The following is a 20342-nucleotide window of genomic DNA, read 5'->3' on the forward strand; positions in this document are numbered from 1 at the left end:
CCCCTGGTGGTGAATTGCAAGGCTTCGATCTCTTTATCCTTCTCGGCGAGCCCCAACTCCAGCATAGACACGAGATCCCTACTCCTCTTATGAAGTTGCTCCTCCTCGTGCAGCTTGTTCTGAAGAGTGGCATATCCCTCTTGCCGCTTAAGGAGGAGATCATTTTTCGATTGCAAGCGGGCTTCCAAGGTATCCTTCTCCACCCTGGTTTGGGATAGCTCTTCCCGGAGCTTGAAGTTTTCGGCCTTCAAGTCATCCGACCGCTGTTTGAACTCAGCCTCTGCGCTGGCCCGGTACTCTCGGTATTTGGCAAGATATTTCTTCTCCGCTTCTTCCTCAGCCGTGCGCCGGGCCTGGTCAATCTTCTCCAAAGCCTCCCCCCTTGTGCTCTCGACCTGTTGGGACAGTTTCTGCTTCTCCGCCTCCAAGGCCTGGCGAGCCACCTGGCTCTCCTCCAGCTGAACCAGAACTGCACCCACCTCCCGGAACGAGCGTTCCGCGATCAGAGAGGCCTGCAAGGAAAGACAACAGAATGAGTTAAGCAGAACCAAATGTGCTAAGACAGATGATCCCAAAGCTTAACTGACGGCTTACCCCGGACAATTGTTGCTTCACGGCATGTGTCAGCAACAGCGGATCCTTACTGCTACTGATGGCCCATTTCTTAGAATTGAGCTCGCACAAGCTCAGGGCCATGTCCTCCATCATCTCCGCTCCGAACGGCGCCAATGCACGTCCGAGCCTAGGCACCAGCCTCTTCTCCAAGGCTGGGCCATCCAAAACCGCTCCAGCCGGGTGAAGAGACCTCACCCCCTCGGCCAACTCAGCTCTCTTCACGGCAGACAAGTTGTCTGCCCTTCCCTGAGTAACAGCCTTCTCAGCCTCCAACCGCCTCTTCAAAAAATTATCGGCCCGTCTTACACCCTCCAGGAGGGTAGCGGGGAAACGGGTTGGTTTCTGCGGGAAGTGGAACTTCAGGCCAGGCAGAGGAAGGTTTGTTTGCTGAGAAGAAGGAGACCCCGAAAGGGTGGACTCCCTTTGGGCTGGAGGAGGAGGCAGACGGGGTATTAAGGACGGAAGGGAAGACACTACCGCCCCAGTCTGTTGTTGTTGCTGGTGTTGCTGTTGTTTTTGCTGCTGCGGTGGCGGAGGTGACTGCCTTTGTTGTTGTTGATGCTTTTGCTGCTGCGGCAACGGAAGTAATTGCCTTTGTTGTTGCTGCTGGTTTGGCTGTTGTGGTTGCTGCCGCTGTGGCGTTGGTGATTGTCTCTGTTGTTCTTGTTGCTGCTGTTGTTGTAGTTGTGGTTGCTGTTGTTGTTGTTGTTGTTGCCTTCGACCGGGAGAAGAGTGCCTAAGGCGTTTCTTCTTGGCGCCCTCAGTATCTCCTCCGGGACGCTTGCTCACCCCAGTCGTCTTCACGGGGAACACAAGCCCTTCCCCGTCGCTGCTACTACTCGAGTTCGCCATGGACTCGGAGGGCCCCTTGGCAGGAGATCTCTCCACCGCCCAAGACACATGCGCCTCGCCACCTGTCTTCTTGGATGTGGCAGCTTTACCTCCCCTACCGGCTCCGGATTTTCGTCCTTTCCCCTTGGACGGATCTTGGCTGGTGGCGGCTTTCTTGATGAGTAAGGTAACTCTCCCCAACATCTTGGCTTCGGGAAATTCTGCAAGGAACGTACGAAGCAAGGTTAACGAACCAGCAAGCAATGTGAAAGAAGATAAGCAGAAGACAAGACAATCAACAACATAAAAGCACAAGCAAGTCCGCCAGCAGGGAACAAGGAACAAGAAAGAGAAAAGTTTGAAAGGGACGACCATACACGAGAAACGTGGATGGCCTTCCTCGAGCAAAACAAAACACCGCTTCCTGCTCCAGGAAGCTCCCGTACTCCTCGAAGTCCGGGAATGACATGCTAAGGGAAGAAGGGTCAACCATGATGACACCTTCTGGCAGACTACCGTCACTCAGACACCCGAGGAGCTCATCTACCCTATCGCAATATTTGTCAAAGGGTATCCTACGCGGATCTAGCCTAAGGAAGCGGGGATCGAACCCCATCTGAGAGGTCCGGGAAACCTCAGACAGGCTGGGGGTGTGGATCAATCGAAAACTAGTCTTACCTCTCCCGGAGGTACCTGCCCCCGGAGTCCCTTCGTTGGGGTAAGCTGCGGCGTGGCGAGCCTCGATCTCCTCTTCCTCCGGCTGGGGGTCGGGGAACCTCTCCGCCCAACTAGGGGATAAAGTATTCTCGTCCCGGGCTGCTTGGCTGATCACCTTGGACAGCTCCAGGGCAATCTGCTCCCGGATGTCAGCTGACACCTGACTTTGCCCCCTGCCGCTCACTGGCTCAATGTTTTGGAAAGAGGCGAGTAGCCCATACTCCCTCAAAGATTCGGAGGTCACAAGTCCCTCCACTTTCAACTCTTCCTCCGAGAGCCCTTCGTAGAACTTTGACCTCCTTATCATCTCCGCACAGCGAGGTGTCCGCGGAACGACTTCTGCAAAATCCAAATACAAGAATTAGAGATCCTCCGGAAAGGCGAATCAAACGTAAAGAAACAAAGTTGAAAAGGAGAGGTAGGAGCACTTACCAGGGACTTTGAAGTCCAAAGATAGGGCTGGCACCCTCTTCAGTGGGAAGCCAGTCGTCAGGAACCAGTACTCCCGGAGGTCTGGAACCCTCGCGGTATGACAGGTGGGACACATCACGTCCGGGTGCCTCTCCAGCCTGTAAAATCCCACCTTGTCTGGATGACCTCTCATGGGCTGAGACTTCAACCCGTAGAAGTACAGTACCTCCTCCGGGGTAGGAGCCTCCAGGTTCCGGGACTTACAAAAGATGAACCACCCCGCTAGGAGCTTATAGCTGGGGGGAATCAACTGGAAGGGGGCAATCCCCGCCTTCACACAGAAATTGGCAAAGTAACTTCTTAGGGGCAAGTGCGCCCCACACACTATGTGTGCCCAGCTCCAGGTACCAAAACCCTCGTGGCTCTGACTAGCCGACTCGCCCAGCACCGACAGACGGTGCCACATCAGGCCTGGGATGTTCTTCAGGCCTGCCTCTGAGGAGTACAGCTCCAGCATGCCATAGTTCCTGAACAGGTTCGGCTTCTGGTCCATCTCCCAGATTGAACTATTGGTAGTCGGTGGGCTAGCCGCGACCACTTTTGTCTTTCCTTTCCCCTTTGCGCCGGCGACAGGGGAACCCTTCTCCTGGGCAGAATCCGCCTCTACCACAGCGATGAGTTGTTCCTTTGAGATGTTCGTCACTGAACAAAAGAAACAAAGAAGAAAACACTCTAAGCAGTCAGCACCCTTGTCATACCCTAGTGGTATCAAAGGCGTCGGGGAGACCCTCCCCGAAAACTGCTTGGAGAGGCCCCCACCGAGCTTGCCGAGGGGTTGGCACCATGCCACCCGAAGGACAGCAAGGAACCAAACTCAGACTCCGAGCCTAAGCCCGCCGAGAGAAGTGTTTTTCCAGAGAAAGACACCCTAAAGGCGTTCATGCTTATGCCCTAAAACAGCAAACCAGAACAGCGCAAGCAAGACAAGGAACGACTTTCCAAACGCAAATCGTCAAAGCATGCAAAGAGATTACTTATCGACTCACATCATCGCATGCCTATCAAAGCCCTATTCACGCATGCACATAGGCGATACTGGCAGAAAACTCAACTCTAACAACTACCAACAACCTTAGGTTTGGGAGGAAAGAGCAAAGTAGAAATACTTACTGGTATTCAGGTAGTTGAAGGTTGAAGGAGTAACCGGATCACTGCACAGCACGATCGCGAGAAGTAAAAGCTGCAAAGACGAACGGCGATTCAAACCCTGAACTTCGGCGAATAAACCCACTGCCAAATCAAAAGAAAAGTTTCTAGATTCCTTACCAAAAGAAGTGGCAAGTTCGAAGGAACGGAAGCTTGGAAGCCTGAGAGTTCGAAGGTTTGGGAATCTGAAAATCCGAAAGATAGAGAATTTGAAAGCGTAAAGAGGAAGAAAGGTCCGTTCCCTCGTTTTTATAGCAGGAAAGAAATCGTTTCGAATTCCTCAAATGGACGGTCCCGATCTTCCCATTCCGTGTGCATCAGATCCAACGGCTGGAGATGAAGCGACGATCCTATTTATGACTCCTCGGATGGGAATAAAGTATTTATTTCCCATCATTATACCACCTCGGGCCCGGTGTACCATTAAAAACCGTCAAATCATTACTCAGATGCCTGACGCACGCATACTCAACCAGTCGCCTCACGCACACGTCTTGGTCGCAGAGCCATTCCCGGCATGACGCGTGGCTCTTGCCGCACTTGAGTACTTGAGTTCAAACAGAAGAAATTTCCTTTCTTTTTCATACTAACACTCAGGCGGGAAAAAGGAACCCTTCCAGGAACACAGGAGGTGGCCCCTCGCCTAATCTAAGAAACCGGAATACCCGGAGGACTGTACAAGCTCCCGGATCTCTCAAAGCTCCGTGACCTTGGGGGGTAAATGTTATCCAGATTTCCGGATAGCATTTAGATGGATATCCTCGGGGAAGCAGAATTATCAATGTCTTTCACGGTAGGTGACCAGAGCTCGCGGATGGACAGAAAGGCTTCGCCTCTCCCGTTTAGTGTCCAGATTACTCTTTCAAGAGAACGCGACACGGAAGCTCGTCAACTCTCCCGGACTCCCGAAGGGGTATCCTTCGGGGAAGCTCCTTCCAGGAGAAGCTCTTCAAGTGGTCTTCGCGGAAACAGTTCCGTGCCTTGCACGGAACAAGATCAGGCGGTCGAGTCATGGAGGAGGCATAGTTGGAATGATATCCGCCTGACACAGAATCCCGCCTGACACGCCCGACAGGTCAAAGCCGCACACATCCCAACACGCCTAAAAGTACTATTTCGCCTACTGTTCCGCTGACAACTTGGAAAAGACGGCTGCCTTTGTGCATTCCCCATACTTTCACGTAAATATACCCACATAGAGCCTGGTAGCCAGGTGACTACGGTAATTGTATCCCCTATTTATGGCTGGTGTAATTAAGACTCATGTGAGTAGAGAAAAACCCTAATCCAAAACCCTAGCTATAAAGACCCCCTCATTTTACAATAGGAGGGACGGCCAACAAATCACATAGCAAGAACTCTACTAAAATCTCTCTAGCTTCATCTTCTCCAAGAGAACCCGAGAGAAACACTGTGAGGTTGTGAGTTCCTTATACACCAGCTGTTTGACTGTTATTCTCTACAAGTATAATAACATCGACTCGTGGACTAGGGCTCGTTAACGCCTGAACCACGTAAAAACACTGTTTGTTTATTTACATTTCTGCATTTCTATAGGTCTTGTCTTTTTATTATTCCGTTCGTATTCGTTTCCGAAAAACTCGGTAAACAACTGACATTGCCTATAAGAATCCAAAGGCCACTACAAGAAAAAATACTTTCAATAAGACCGAAAAAGTATTATCAAATATATACTATAACATTTTTTGATGTGTTAAGAAAAGCGGTGTTCTAGTAAGTCGGAGCGCTTTACATAACACTTTTCCATAGTTATAGACATGTGTTATGGTATAGCCTACGATAACACTTTTGTTGTGTAAAATTTATAGGTAGATAAATATTTCATTATGCTATTTATAAGTAGATTATATAACACTTTTTTGTACTTATAAAGTAGTGTTATGATACACTTTATAATAACACACTTTGCATTATAGAAAATAGTTTGCATAACATAATTTTATGCTTATAAGCCAGTGTTATTGTAAAAGAGATCATAACACATTTTTTGTATTATTCTAATATTTGGACAAGCTTGAATTATTATTATATAAACCTGTACATTATAATTATTTTTTATTTCTTTAATTCAAACCTGCTTCATTTAATATACTTAAAACACTCTTAACATTGTACAAATATATTTTTGAATACCAATTACATAGTTCTTAACACATAATCAAATAATTGTGTCAAAATACATACAAGATTATTTAAAAAATAATCCAAACGTCTAAAGATATTCAACACTGTCTAATTAACATAAAAAAAAAATTCTCACAATAGTCAACAAAATAGTTTTAAACAGTTGCATATTCAAAAGTAAAGGTAGAAATTCATAATCTTCCGATTGTCAACACACCAAAGCCTTGCAAATCAGATTTTCTTTTGCACTTAACTTGTTGAATCTGGTAAATAAAACATAAAAGAAAAACTAATGAAGTCATGAAATATCATATCATTCATCCTTGATCTTCTCACAAAATGGCCAACAAAAGAGAAGTACCACAATTAATAACTTGTTTGTCACTCTACGGTTGAACTAGATCTCTTTCCATAGTCTCCAAATATCCATAAAAAAAATCAAGCTAAGGGAAAAAATTCTAAGAAACAAACAATCATAAACTGTACATATTAAAAATTCAGGACACTGTAGCTCCTCTGTCATAAACTCCGTGTTACAGAAGCAGCTCTGTAACACCTATAGATAGGTATAAAAGGCATTCTTCAAATTTTACCATGTGGCAGAACTTTCCATGCAATGGTATCAGTCACTGCAGTGAAAATCCAATTTAATTCCCCCAGAAGTGTTTTGCGGTCACTTTGGCGGCCCGGGATTTTATCAATTAGCGACTCATCAAGAGATTCATGTAGTAATGAGCGTCTGCAAAACCTGAGAAACAAGATGCATCATGAAACTGCTACCATCCAATCAATGGGAATCCAAATACGATTTTGGGAACAGAAAGAAAGTCAAATAACAAAGAAAAATTGCATTAAAAACCACTGAATAGTACGATTACAAGTCTCAGAAGGAAGAAGCAAGATCGGAAACATCAAGAGATGAAAGAAAAATTTGGTAGAACTATCAGAACTGAACTTTCAGCCTCCATTAACATCAGCAGAATAACAAAATTCTCAAAAACTAAAAGAACTAATAAACCAGTTGGTCAGATCAAATCTATAATCCATACATATAAACTGATAGGCAAAGACCCATATATTACACCTAAGTGCAGGTCTTGTTATAAAACTAAAGATAGCGGTGGATGCTAAACATTGAAATAAACACATCAGAAAACATCTACACACGAACTTACAGCTCAAATGTTCAAATCATCTGTTAATACCAACCCGGCAACCTCTAGAAACTAGGGTAATCTGTTTATAGGCACGAAGAATGTAAGCAGAAATCACTTCACTAAAAAGATCAGGTGTTCATATCTTCTTTTTATACAACAAACATAACTCCATCAATTTGTAATGAGTCAAACTACAAGGATGTTACACTAGTGTAGCACTAGAAACTGTTGATGAAGTATAAGTAGAATGTGGACTGCCATATATATATATATATATATATATATATATTACAACAGGGGACCTTTAGTACTTCTATTATTTACATGCATTAATTGAAAATTAAAGTCACAGTTTGTATTAACATTACTAAAAAAAACTCAAGGAACATGGTATGAAAGTAAAATGAATAATGCAAGCAAAGAGACAAAGATGAATTTGGCAATAGTAGTAATAAAAAAGACAAGATTTTTTGTCAATACAAGTATTTCTATATATATATATATATCATATACGTGTCTATGTCCATGTGGGTGATGTTGATTATCTATTTACTAGAGTTTTTAAATATTTTAATTATTTTAACAGAAACATGAAAAGACACATATTGAGTACCAAAATAAGAGAGCTAACTATTTTGGCCTTTTGAGCTTGGCCGAAAAAAAACTTGGAGAGTGAGTCCATTATGACAAACATAAGAAACCTGGTCTATTTACCACTTTTTAATGCAAAAGAACAGACAAACGTCCTTAATGTCTGTAGATCTCTTCCAAATTCCAAGAAATAGTTTGAGTTTTCCATCTTGATTTGGTAATCCTTCCAATCCCAGAATTGGAATCTAGAGATGGGAAGCTTTCAAAATTGAGCAAACTTTCAAATTCAAAGTCAATATCTGGAGATGGGTTCCCATGCTGTGACTTGTGAGTCCATACAATGTTACTTTCGCTCTACTGTCCCTTCTCCTAGTTTTGTTTTTGTTTCTTCTTCCATTGAACCCCATGCCATGATGAGCTTTGATGACCCTGTGGCTGTAGACCTGTAGTGTATAGCTCTACTTACACTTGTTCCAAATCCAAGGAATATTATTGTTTTCAGGTCTTAATCTATAGTCTTTGCACTCCACTCCACTCCAACTATACATAATGAAAAATACAGGACATCCAATCCAACAGATAAATCTGGCCTACATTCATTCTCTCTCTATATATATAACTATATATATGATAATATATAAAAACTAAAAAATATTCAGGAAGATTGATGGAAAATGAGTTTCTGAACTGTAGCAAAGCAGAGCTGTCAGCATAATGACACAAGGGAGAAGGTAAAGGAGATAATGAAGATGAATGGATTAGAGAATGAGAAAGAAGAAGTATAACCCAAAGGAGAAACCAATTTCCCATCTTAGGATAGCAACGAAATATAATTGGATGTATAGTTGAGTCGTCTATTTATAATTTGTCCATCCAAATCCAATCCCAATAACCAAGTTGGTCACAGTTGATGTCTCTTCAAACTTTCAAAGAGTCATATTATTGGAATATACATAAAAAACTGGTTGATCATATATATAAAAGTTACACCATTGTTATCATCTACCTATGGTTACTGTAAACACAACAAACATTTTTTGAGCAAATAAAATTAATAAATACACATATAGAAACCAACATACGTAATATATATACATATATATTTTTAAAAAATACTTTAAATAAATAAAGTATTATTAACATCTTCACCCAAAAAGCAACACAATACTTTATTGAGGTATTGATTATTCATAAGATAACTCTAGCACCAATTTATATAGAATATACTGAGATATTGATTATTATCTTTCGAAATAAATCGATTCATAGTTCAGACCAATTATCTATATGCTGAGCATCATATTCATCCATTAAATCATAATTAGAAATTAAGTTCACATCTTAATAATTGTCAAACATTTTACCCCGTCAAAAGCTAACATTGTTATCAGACAACTTTGCAAAGTAATTGAAAATAGTACAAGTGAATTTTCTTATTTTCATTCCAATAACATTTCAAGGAGACTTAATTAACTAATATAACAAAGATGATTATATATTCTTATATATGCAGCCATCAACCTTTGTCTTTTATGATCTCTAAAATTTAGGATTAAATACTTTTTTTCTTAATAAATTATGAAATTTGTGAAAAAATAAATAATAAGAAACTAATTGCTACTATTTATAGAACTTAAGACTTGATAGCTTTTTTTTAAGGGCTGAATTGTAAAACATCAAGAAACTCATTATGCATTTAGAGTGATTTTGCCAAAACGAAACAAAAACAGATGCAGTGTCTTCTGGTCTTGGCTGCTTTTACAACACTACTAAAACATTGTGCACCACACACACAAATAATCATAGCAGAGAATAGTAATTATTAATAGGGTCCTATTGAATATATTTCAATTAACAGTTAAAAGAGCAGAGAAAATGACGTCGTGGTGGATATAAAAACTGAGAATCCATACAAATTTCTTTACTTGCTGTGAGATTCATCAATATTTCTTTACATTATAGTCAAATCCCTGCATATTCAAACCCAGCCAGGTTGTCTGCAATTTCAATTGTTAAATAATAATAATAACTCAATTATTAATATCATTATAGTTGAAAAATAACACACTATTACCGGAGTATAATCTAAGTCAAGGTGTTGTTATCTTATTATCAAGTGTTCACATGCTCTCAAAATGAATTAGAGGGAAACAAAAGTAGCAATTCATACTTTTCCCCGAGTGTTCGGTTAAAACCTTTAATTTAATTTTACAGATCTTAAAGCTAAAATAGCAATAATAGCAATGATAGTAAATAAGCATAGGATTTAAGTATATAAGTTATAGTGAAAATGCAACTTGCCAACTAATATGACCAACTGAGAAGAATTCCTACCACTCCACAAGAGTAACAAAATATACCATGCAGAAGTAAACCAATAATATGTCCACTATCCATTTCAAAAGACAACCTATCCTTCTGGCTTATTCTGTAAGAAATTGTCATAATATAATATGTCCCTCTGACCATTTCAAAATATCATAGTTATACATGCGCCTAATATTCTAGTCTCTAGGTATTTCTATAGATCTTGTTTGTCAACCTAATATTTATAGAGAAAAAATGTCCTGATTGGAAAAATATTATACATATACATGTATAATTTATTTTTTTATATATATATAAAAACTTATTTAGGTAAAAGTTAAAGTAGCCACAATAAGACCATATCATATCTATTCCTGATGCTGCATCTTATAGACTTTAGTTCATGCTAGCAGAAAACCAACATAGAAGCAGACATTTATATTAGTTTTGGTACTAAATCTATCCCATAACAGAGTAAAAGTTCTTGCCACCACAACAACAAACTTGCAGTTTTTTCTTAAATGATACATTGAAAACTTCAAAAGAAGAAAATAGAAAACTAAGATAAATACTTATCTATTTATATTATTATTTTAAGGTCTTCATGAAGTGAACAAGGCTAAATGCATAAACTGTTTAAAATGATGACCGCTAGTCAAAACTATGTGATGCATGTGTGTGTGTACTGTCATATGTTTATTAAACATGTAAACTTTCTTATGCATTATCATCGAATATAAAAGATGAAAAATGAAACATCTTCAAAAATTAACAAAAGAACTAGTCCTTGGTCCCAAAAATCTATCAGCAACTGTAAATTCCATCTGAAAATAAAACCAAGCAAAATCTGATAGTTACACAATGCACCCATCCGAAACTGATCACAAATTTGAAAGAAGAAATAAAAACAAATAATGAGATAAGCACAAATCCAAACGCTTGAGGAAAGCCTAAAGGATTGACATAGTCAAAATATGGTTATATAATGTAAGCAGAATCCACAAACGACATTCTAATGAATGTATGCCTTAAGCATGGAAATACATACATTTGTACAAGTACATAAAATATAATACAGTCTCATAGCATGCTAATCATGCACAGTACACTATAGTATCACTAATCATGCTAATCAGAAAGTACTGCCATTTCTAACTTCCTACAACATTAAACAAACAGCACAGCTAAAAAACTTTCAACTGACAAACTAAAAATAACTAGGAAGCAGCCAATATGGAATAAACACCACAAGGCAAAACCAGAAAACTGCATGATCTCAAATAAAGATGCATAAACGCGATAGGTGATCCTAACAGACGAACAAGGAAAGAAGCTCACCATCTCAAAGCCATCGTAATAGGTGTTGTGAGACAAGACGTAAACACATTTGCAGGAAATTCAACACTTTGTGGAAGAGTCTCATGTACTTCACAAGCTCCAAGGAGAATGCAATCCCTTGTGGATTCAGAGGAGCTAGAAGCAACCCAATCATGAAGCTGCCAAACCATCAAATCAAGTCACTATATATACATATATATATTTATATATAAATATCTGAATTAGAGATAATGAATTCTTGTCACGTAGCACCTTAATTATCAATACATATATCAATTCATTATAGTTTTGAGCAATGTTTAAAAAGACGTTTTTAAGCCTCGAGGCGTTTTTGTTTTGTGAAGCGAAACGTATGCCTTGAGGCGTATTGAGGCGTAAGCCTTAAATTTTTAATTAAAAAAAAATATTTTAGATACCTAAAAATATATAGTTAATAATTAGAAATTATAAATCATAAAATAAAACACTCAATGTCTCATAAAAGTTTAGCATACCATAAAATGTGTCATACAACTCAAACATAAACTTGGATAAAATTATAATTTAAAGATAAAAGTTTTGTTTCTAGAACTAGAATGCTAGATTAAACTATCCTAAAATAAACTTGAGTAGTAAATGATGAAGGTGATTTAGAAATCATCGTTCAACTCCAACTCATCATCGCTTGAAGAATCGTCATATTGTATATTCCTCTCATCACCACCACCCTCTTCATTATCACCACCAATATCCTCCTATTCATCTTCATCCAAGTCTACTACCCTCTTCCTTTTCACTAAAATAGAAAAATAATAAAAAATAAGTCAACAACTAATTATCATAGGCTGCTAAATTAAACACACAGAGTAGAGTTTACGAACCTCCTCTAGAACTTGATCCTGTTCCTCTATCAACTCCAAGGTCCTCATCATTTGGCTTTTGTATGTCTTCAAAATTTCCATCTTCATCAACGACCCATTCATCATCTGATGGCATCTCCTCATCAATCACCAAACCATCATCCACATTTGATAGAGATTTCAACTTCAAATGTCTATCCTTCAATCTTTTGTTAAACATGATATACACCAAAGAATGCATTCTTAGAGTAGTCAACCGATTTCTTCTTTTTGTATGAACTTGATTGAAAGCGCTCCAATTTCGCTCACATCCCGATGATGAGCAAGTAAGACCCAATATTTTAATTGCAAACTTTTGTAACTCCGGAGTGCCATCCCCAAATTGAATCCACCATTTCACTAAAAATTTTAGATTATAAAAAACAATTAAGTATACTATACATACTACAAAAATATAATAAACTTATAAAGACTAGAAATAGAGTTAAGACTTATAAAATTTAATTACCAGGAGATCGTTTTTCAAATGTTTGTTTGGCTTGGGTGAATCCAAAGAACCCTTCCTTGTTGCGAAAAATGCTACATTGGAGGTCAACTTTCTCTCTTTCTTCAGGGTTTGGTATAAGCTTGTCCATACAATGAAACAAACCCAACTTGACCTCTGGATGATTGGAAAATCCTGGTGCATATTGACAACGGGGATTCAAAAAGTATGCGGCAGCATGCAAATATCGATGCAACTGAGATTCCCATTTGTCATCTATGATATCCCATATCTCTTTGTAATCTTTTTCTTCTTCACCTAAGTTATGAGCTATCTTTTCCTTAGCTAAATCCATGGCATTATAGAGAAAACCCATAGCAGGTTCTTTATCAGCATCAACTAATCTCAACACTTCAACCAAAGGTTTTGTGGTCTTAATAGCATAAACCACACTTTGCCAAAAATTCTTGTTCTTTAAAACTATTTTCCTTGCCTCTTTCCCTTCTGGTTTTGATGCCCAAGCACAACTTGCCCACTCTTCAGAATGCAGTTGATAAACGCTTTGCAATGTTAAAAATGCAGTTGCAAATCTTGTGGCAACTGGTCTTAGAATATCCCTTTTGGCAAACTTTCTTGTCAAGCTCAGTACCCATGGGTGGTTGTGAATAAATTTACTCAGTTTTTTTGCTTTGAGCAGGGCATTCTTATGCTGTGGTAGTTCTCCAATTTTTTCAAGCATTAAATCAAGACAATGCGCAGCACATGGAGTCCAATAGAGATGCTTTCTTTTCTCCATTAATAATGTGCCTACTGCTTTGTAAGCACCTGCATTGTCGGTAACCACTTGAATAACAAGATGTTCTCCAATTTCTTCGATAACATCATCCAACATCTCATTTTGGCATCTTTAATGAATGAAGAGGCATCGATACTTTTCAAAAAAACAGTGCCACTAGGATTATTGACCAAGATATTGATTATGTTTCTATTTCTAATGTCAGACCACCCATCAGACATTATTGAAACTCCGGTTTGTGGCCATGTCTTTTTAATGTCCTCAACTATAGCATCAGTGGTCTTTAGCTCTTCCTTCAATATCCAAGTCCTAAGCTCATACGTACTAGGAAGCTTCAATCCCCGACCATAATTACCAATAGAACGACACATGTTAATGAAAGAATGGCTATTAGCCAAATTAAAAGGTAGGGCATTCTCATAGAAACATCTACCAATGTCTATACAAACTTTATTACGCATTTCCTTGTCATTTTTTGGAGTTATACGACATATTTCAGTAGCTGTCCCATCTTTAAAATGCCCATCATCACCACCCACATTCGCCACAAATCTATCCATTGGCCCCCGAACACCTCTAGTAGAAATGGGAGCCATTTGTGAACCATCTTTCTTAAAGTAAGAACCTGTCTCAATCATTTCTTCAATATTCATTTGTGCAACTTGTTTTTTCAATAAACATTGCTTCAAGTACTCAATAAATTCATTCTTAACTTCATTGGGTACTTCCTTACATGGTGCTACATTCTTCCTAGTATGTGCCAAGTGATCCTTTAATCTCTTAACACCTCCCTTGATAATTTTTTTGCAATATTTACATTCAAGATAAATATAATTTTTCTTACTCCCTTCTTCTCCTAACTCAATCTCAGTACCATGATTCCAAGCGGGATCTTTTCTGTTTGATTTTGAATGAGTCCCTCCACTAGTATTATTAGTACCATCACCACTACTAGCTCCTCCAACAATATTTTTTTGTGAGCTTCTAATCATTTTAAAATCTACACATAACAGAAAAGAAATGGTAGAAGAAAAAAGGTCTAAGTTCCAAGTGTAACAGAAAGAGCAAGAGTTTTATCAAAGGAAAAAAATGTTAAAAAAATACCTAACAATGGAGTTTCTTGGCTGGCAGTAGGGCAGTAAGCTATCTGCCTGTGTGCTGCTGAAGAAGAAGAAGAAGTGTGTTGTGTGCTGCCGAAGAAGAGAGGAGAAGAAGAAGAAGTGGGCTGTCACTGCTGTGTGCTGCTGAAGAAGAGAGGAGAAGGAAGAGAAGTGTGCTACCGTGTGTTTTAGGGTAGAAGAAATGATATTAGAGAAATAAGGTTTTAGGGTTTCTAATTAAAAGAATTGGGCCTTTACTTTTCTTTGTTTTAAAGTGTGAAATGGGCCTAAATTTTAAATTAAAAACCCTAAATTTGGACTTTAAAATATGGTCTGAAAATGCCCAAAACTGGTACTGATGTGAGGTTTAAGCCTCACAAAAAAGCCTCAAGGCTGTCCACTTTGACAGCCTCACATCACAGAGGCATAAGCCTCTAGGGATCAAACCAGGGCTTAAGCCCTGAAACTGTTTTTTTACGCCTCACAGTGAGGCTAGCCTCAAGGCGCGCCTCAAATACGCTTTTTTAAACATTGGTTTTGAGTTAAAGCTTTACCTCAATAAAAGCATTCACAATATTCCCAGCCGCAGAGCAATCAAAAATATATATGGAGGGTGTCTTCAACAAGGAATCAAGGTCATTGATTGGCAAAGGGATATACTGTGTATAACTCTGTAGTACCAATAACATTGGTGAGAAACCAAGCAAGACTCTAGTGATTGACCTTAAATTAAACCACATAAAAGAGTTTCAAAGAAATAGAAGACCTTATTGAAAACCCAAATTTCACCACTAGAAGTCGGCTTAGGCACACCATGGCCATTATAATGAAATAGGACCCTCTCAGACTTGGCATATCGGCGACATGTATTACAAAGTTTCTTCACTTCACCAAGAGTAGGATCAGGCTGGGCCTTATATCGTGCCTGCTCAAAGATCTTCAAAGGTAAATAAAATTAAATCTAAGACAATATTATATGAACTCTGTACAAGCCAATAATATCCTCACCCTTTGTTTCCACCTTTCATACTGAGCACTCAAATTTTTCCCAATTGTTTCAAGAGCTTTCTGCGGTGCCATTGAAAAAGGATCTGCAAGCAAAGGATTACAAAAAATTCAATGCACTCATTCAAATAAAAACTACAAAAAATCATATATCGGTCATCACTTGCCAAAGTGAATATCTTAAACATAAGAGAGTTTACAATCTTAACTTGTGATCATAATAAGAGTCCAACCTGTGATAAAAACATGTCACAAACAATATGTGCCAAGCTACCCATGAAAAATAATAAAAAACAAAAAAGAATATAGACACCAAGGCATTCATAAGTTTGTGCATACAAAATACAAAGAATATAAAAACAGAAATGAGCAAAAGTTTCTTGGTACATTAATTTAACAGTTCTGACCATTAAATATATCAACATAATCATAAAACTGATGCTATTGAAATTACTGAAAGCCAATCAGATATGTGTATCATTGTAGTCTGTAAAGAGTATGTAAAGGCTATAAAAGTCCAATCAACAATGCTACTTGCACTCTTAAAATTTTAAAACTACATGTTGCCCACTTTTAAGTCTAACTAAAGGCTACATAAAAGAGAGTATCGTCCATTTCTCACTAAAACCCATTTAGCCTTTGAGTTTCTATTGCTGATCTGCTCCACTATGAGTGGTTTGCCAGTGTAAGAGCAATATGAGTATCTTATCAAGGAAAACATCTACTAAAATTATAATCTTTCTTTTAACGTGTTTAAATTAAAGTTCAAGCTAGGTGCATTTTTTTTTATAAAATTCTATAGAAAATCACAAACCTCTAGAAGTTATCATCACCATCCAAACAACTCCACTCAGGATAATAAACTCAACAAACTATCAATTGTTAAGGAGAAATAATTGGTTGCTCCAAAAACTCATGCAATTAAGGGTTCAAACATAATAAATGTCAAATTTAAACACACTGGACAATTATGAACCATAGTTGGAATGTTTTCTGTAACCAATTTTACAATAATAAAAGTTAGTCCCAACAAGAGAAAATAATATATAAAGTAAGCACAGCAGATAGCTATGACGTTTTAAAGTTGCAGCAAAACACAAAATTAGATAATACACACAAATACCTTGATACAAATATTGCCAGCCCCACTTTTGTGAATACTAGGATCACGGTGAGAGTACATAACCCTAGTTGGCCTTTCATTTAAAAGAGAAAAGTTCAGCATTTCCAAAGCCATCGCAGCTGTCATCAATTCAACTAAATTTGTAAGAACAAATAAGGACTGCAAAAGATGGTGGAGAAAGACATGATAAGTTTATTTCCATAGCAACAGTCTAATTGATTCGCTCTTATCAACATATATCACAACAAATTTTTTGTGGCTTAATATGATAACATTTTTGCAGATTTCATATTACTAATGCTTATTAAAGAAGAACATCATAGCTAGCTCAGCCAGAACAGAAGCTGTCTAAATAGCTACCAACAACTTGGCAACAGACTAAGAGTTTAGGCCAGCCAATGCCAAATAGGAATAGCTATTTTCAGTCTTATTTTCACTATGCTCTTTTTGTAGCCAAAAAAATATATATAGAAGGGGAAGGGAAAAAAACAATGTTCATTAGATGAATGATTCAAATTTAGTTTCCTTGATAGCATGCCAATCTATAGTTAGACTACCTTTCCATCTCTCTGTTTTAAATTATTGTTTATGAAAGAGAAAAATGTGTAGAACGTAAGTTCTCCTAGACACAACACCAGCCGGAACAGAGTACGAGTTACAACCTTAATATGCAACTACATAAGAAAACACACATCATTCAATATTATGTAATTTCAGTGCCACAAGCACTATTAATTCCACCCAACAACCAAATAAAAACCTTTAAACACTTATATAAGCATAAGCATTCCTATCATAAGCTCCATCACCACATTCCCTTGTCCATCCCACTAATGCCACTGAATAATTAAGGACCCTCATGTGAACCACCACTGCAAGCTATGCGACCAAACCCATTTTCAAGTTACACTCCTTAATTTCCCTCATTTTCTGTACCCAAAAAAATAAACAAATAAATAGATGACCTTTATAATTTACTCATCGTAATATCAATAAAACTCTTTCTCTCCAATCAGTGAGTCCGTAATTCATTGATATAGCGCAAATAAAATATCAGGTCCAAGCTATAAACGGACATAAAGGAGCACTATAACAAATATACGATAAACGTGTAATATCATTCAGCTCTCTCACAACAAACAATTAATACAGTAACATTATACAATAATTTTTTTTAATTAAACTCAGCTAAAAATTTCATAAAAATGCCCTTCAAAGAATTTTTGTTTTACCTAAAATAATAACTATAAGAAAGAAATAAGGACTATCCATATAAGAAAGAAATAAGGACTAACCATCTTGGGGGTTGCTATAATTGACATATCCATAACCAAGTGATCTTCGGCTGGTCAAGTCCCTACAAACCCTAACTGAAACCACCTGACCCATCTGGTTAAACAGGTCATAGAGCTGTGGATCCGTGACACTTTGGTCAAGATCTCCAACATACAGCTACGTGGTCACGAATTGGTTGTTCCCACCATTGGCCGCATCAGCGTTAGCTCCGGGAGCCGCATTCTGAGGCTGAACCTGAACTTGGGCCATCTCTAAATCCAAAACAAAACTCAACCTTCTACTTTTTTTTTGTCTATATTTTTTAAGAACTTTTTCAAACTTTTGTTTTCTTCCCTCTTCTCAAATTATTCAGAATAAAACCCTAGGAAGAACTCAAGATAAAGATACGAGATAAATCCCTAGATAAAAACACACACAAAACTGTTTAATAAAGTACACACCGAAAAAATCTCTCTTTTGTTTTGCTTTGTTAATTTTTTAATTTTCTGGGTAAGGGATAGTGGAGGAGAGGGAAGGATGAGAAGAGATAAATGGTCGGAAAAGCCGACGGTGGGAGGCGGTGGCTGCCGGTATGGGCGGCGGTGTGGGAAGATAGATAGAGAGAGGAAAAAGAGAGTACCTGCTGTTTCTGAGACTCTTCGTCCAGTGCCTTCTTTCGTTGTTCCTCATATTCTTCTTGTTCTTCCATCTTCTTCCTTTTCATCTCCATGGCCTTGAGCTAGGCCTTCTCCCTCTCCTCGAACTCCTTCCTCTCCTTCCCAGACCTCTCCGCATCTTCCTTCTCCATCAGGTGAGCCTGACTCGCCAAATCGACCACGCCTTTCTCCGATTCACCATTGCCACTGCCACGTTTCTTGAGCTCTACACTAACTAGAATCTAGATGTAAGAGAAGATGAATGTGATAAAGATGAGAGAAGCTATCAGAGGGAGAGTGATTTGGGCGAGATAGAGGAGAACACGAGAGAGAGAAGTAGAAAAAAAATAAAGATATATGTTTTCAGTTCCCTCTAAATAAATTCACTTACCCGCCAATTTTACGCTATAGCGCATTTTATGTCCCATTTTTTTAACTAGCTTTTATAATACTTTTTCAATAGTCATATAACCATGTGTTGTGAAAATTAGTTTTTCTTGTAGTGGGCTCAAAGAGATTGGATAACAAAATGAAACCTCTCAAGTGGAGACTTTACCTAGTAGAGGGAAACTATAAGGGAGTTACTTGGAAGTATTCTATGGTACTTCAAGTGGAGGATGATCATAAAACTTTCCAAGAAGTTATGTCCTCAAGCGACTCTAACCTTTGGAAAGTGGCAATAAATGATGAGATGGATTCAATTATGTCTAACCAATATTGGGAGATTATTGATCTACCACAAGGATCAAAGCCTATAGGTTGTAAGTGGGTATTTCAAAATAAATACAACACTAATGGGATCATTAAAGCCTATAAGGCAACATTGGTGGCCAAAGGGTTTAGACAAAAGGAGGGCATAGATTATTTTGATACCTATGCACCGGTAGTAAGGACAATATTTATAAGATTATTGTTTGCCTTATCATCAATACATGACCTATATGTTCATCAAATGGATGTCAAAATGGCATTCCTAAATGGCAACCTCGATGATGAGGTGTACATGGAACAACTGGAAGAGTTTGTTGTAAGGGAAAATAAACATAAAGTGTGTAGGCTTGTTACATCATTATATGGTTTAAAACAAGCACCAAAACAATGGCATGAGAAGTTTGACGAGGCCATTGTTATGGATGAGTTTAGACACAATAGTGCGGACAAGTGCTTATACTCTAAGACTTTTGATGACTTTGTCATCTTCGTGTGTCTATATGTTGATATTGAGTAATTACATGAAATATGTAATAGAAACGAAGAGGATTCTATCTTCTAACTTCAAGATGAAGAACCTTGGAGAAGTTGATTCCATATTAGGTATTAAAGTTAGAAAAAATGTTGATGGGTATGCCTGAGGTCAAGCTCATTATGTTGAGAAAATGTTTGACAAGCTATTCATCTTAATATCAAAGAGCCAAATACGCCCTTCGAACAAGGTCAAAAGCTTGAAAATAATTAAGGGAGAGCGGTGGCTCAACTAGAGTAAGCAAGTGCAATTGCGAGTTTTATGTATGTCATTCATTGTACTAGAGAGGACATTGCATTTAGGGTTAGTAAACTAAGTAGGATTCCTACCAACCTAAGTAGCTTATATTGTAAGGTCATTGAAAGAGTATTTGGATACCTTAACAAAAGAGTTATGCCTCCAATATTCTAAGTTTCCTAAGGTACTCGAGGGATATTCCGACGCAAGTTGGATATCTAGTGTAGGATATAATCTCTCCACAACCGGTTGGGTGTTCACCCTTG

At 38.4% G+C, this 20342-nt stretch overlaps 1 pseudogene; it reads right to left on the reverse strand.

Annotated features, from left to right (window-relative positions):
• Positions 1-6218: 6218 nt before the first annotated feature.
• LOC133830386 (uncharacterized) lies at positions 6219-19003 on the reverse strand (annotated as a pseudogene).
• Positions 19004-20342: the final 1339 nt, after the last annotated feature.

This window comes from Humulus lupulus, chromosome 4, assembly GCF_963169125.1.
Source record: "Humulus lupulus chromosome 4, drHumLupu1.1, whole genome shotgun sequence".
NCBI classification, from domain to species: Eukaryota; Viridiplantae; Streptophyta; class Magnoliopsida; order Rosales; family Cannabaceae; genus Humulus; species Humulus lupulus.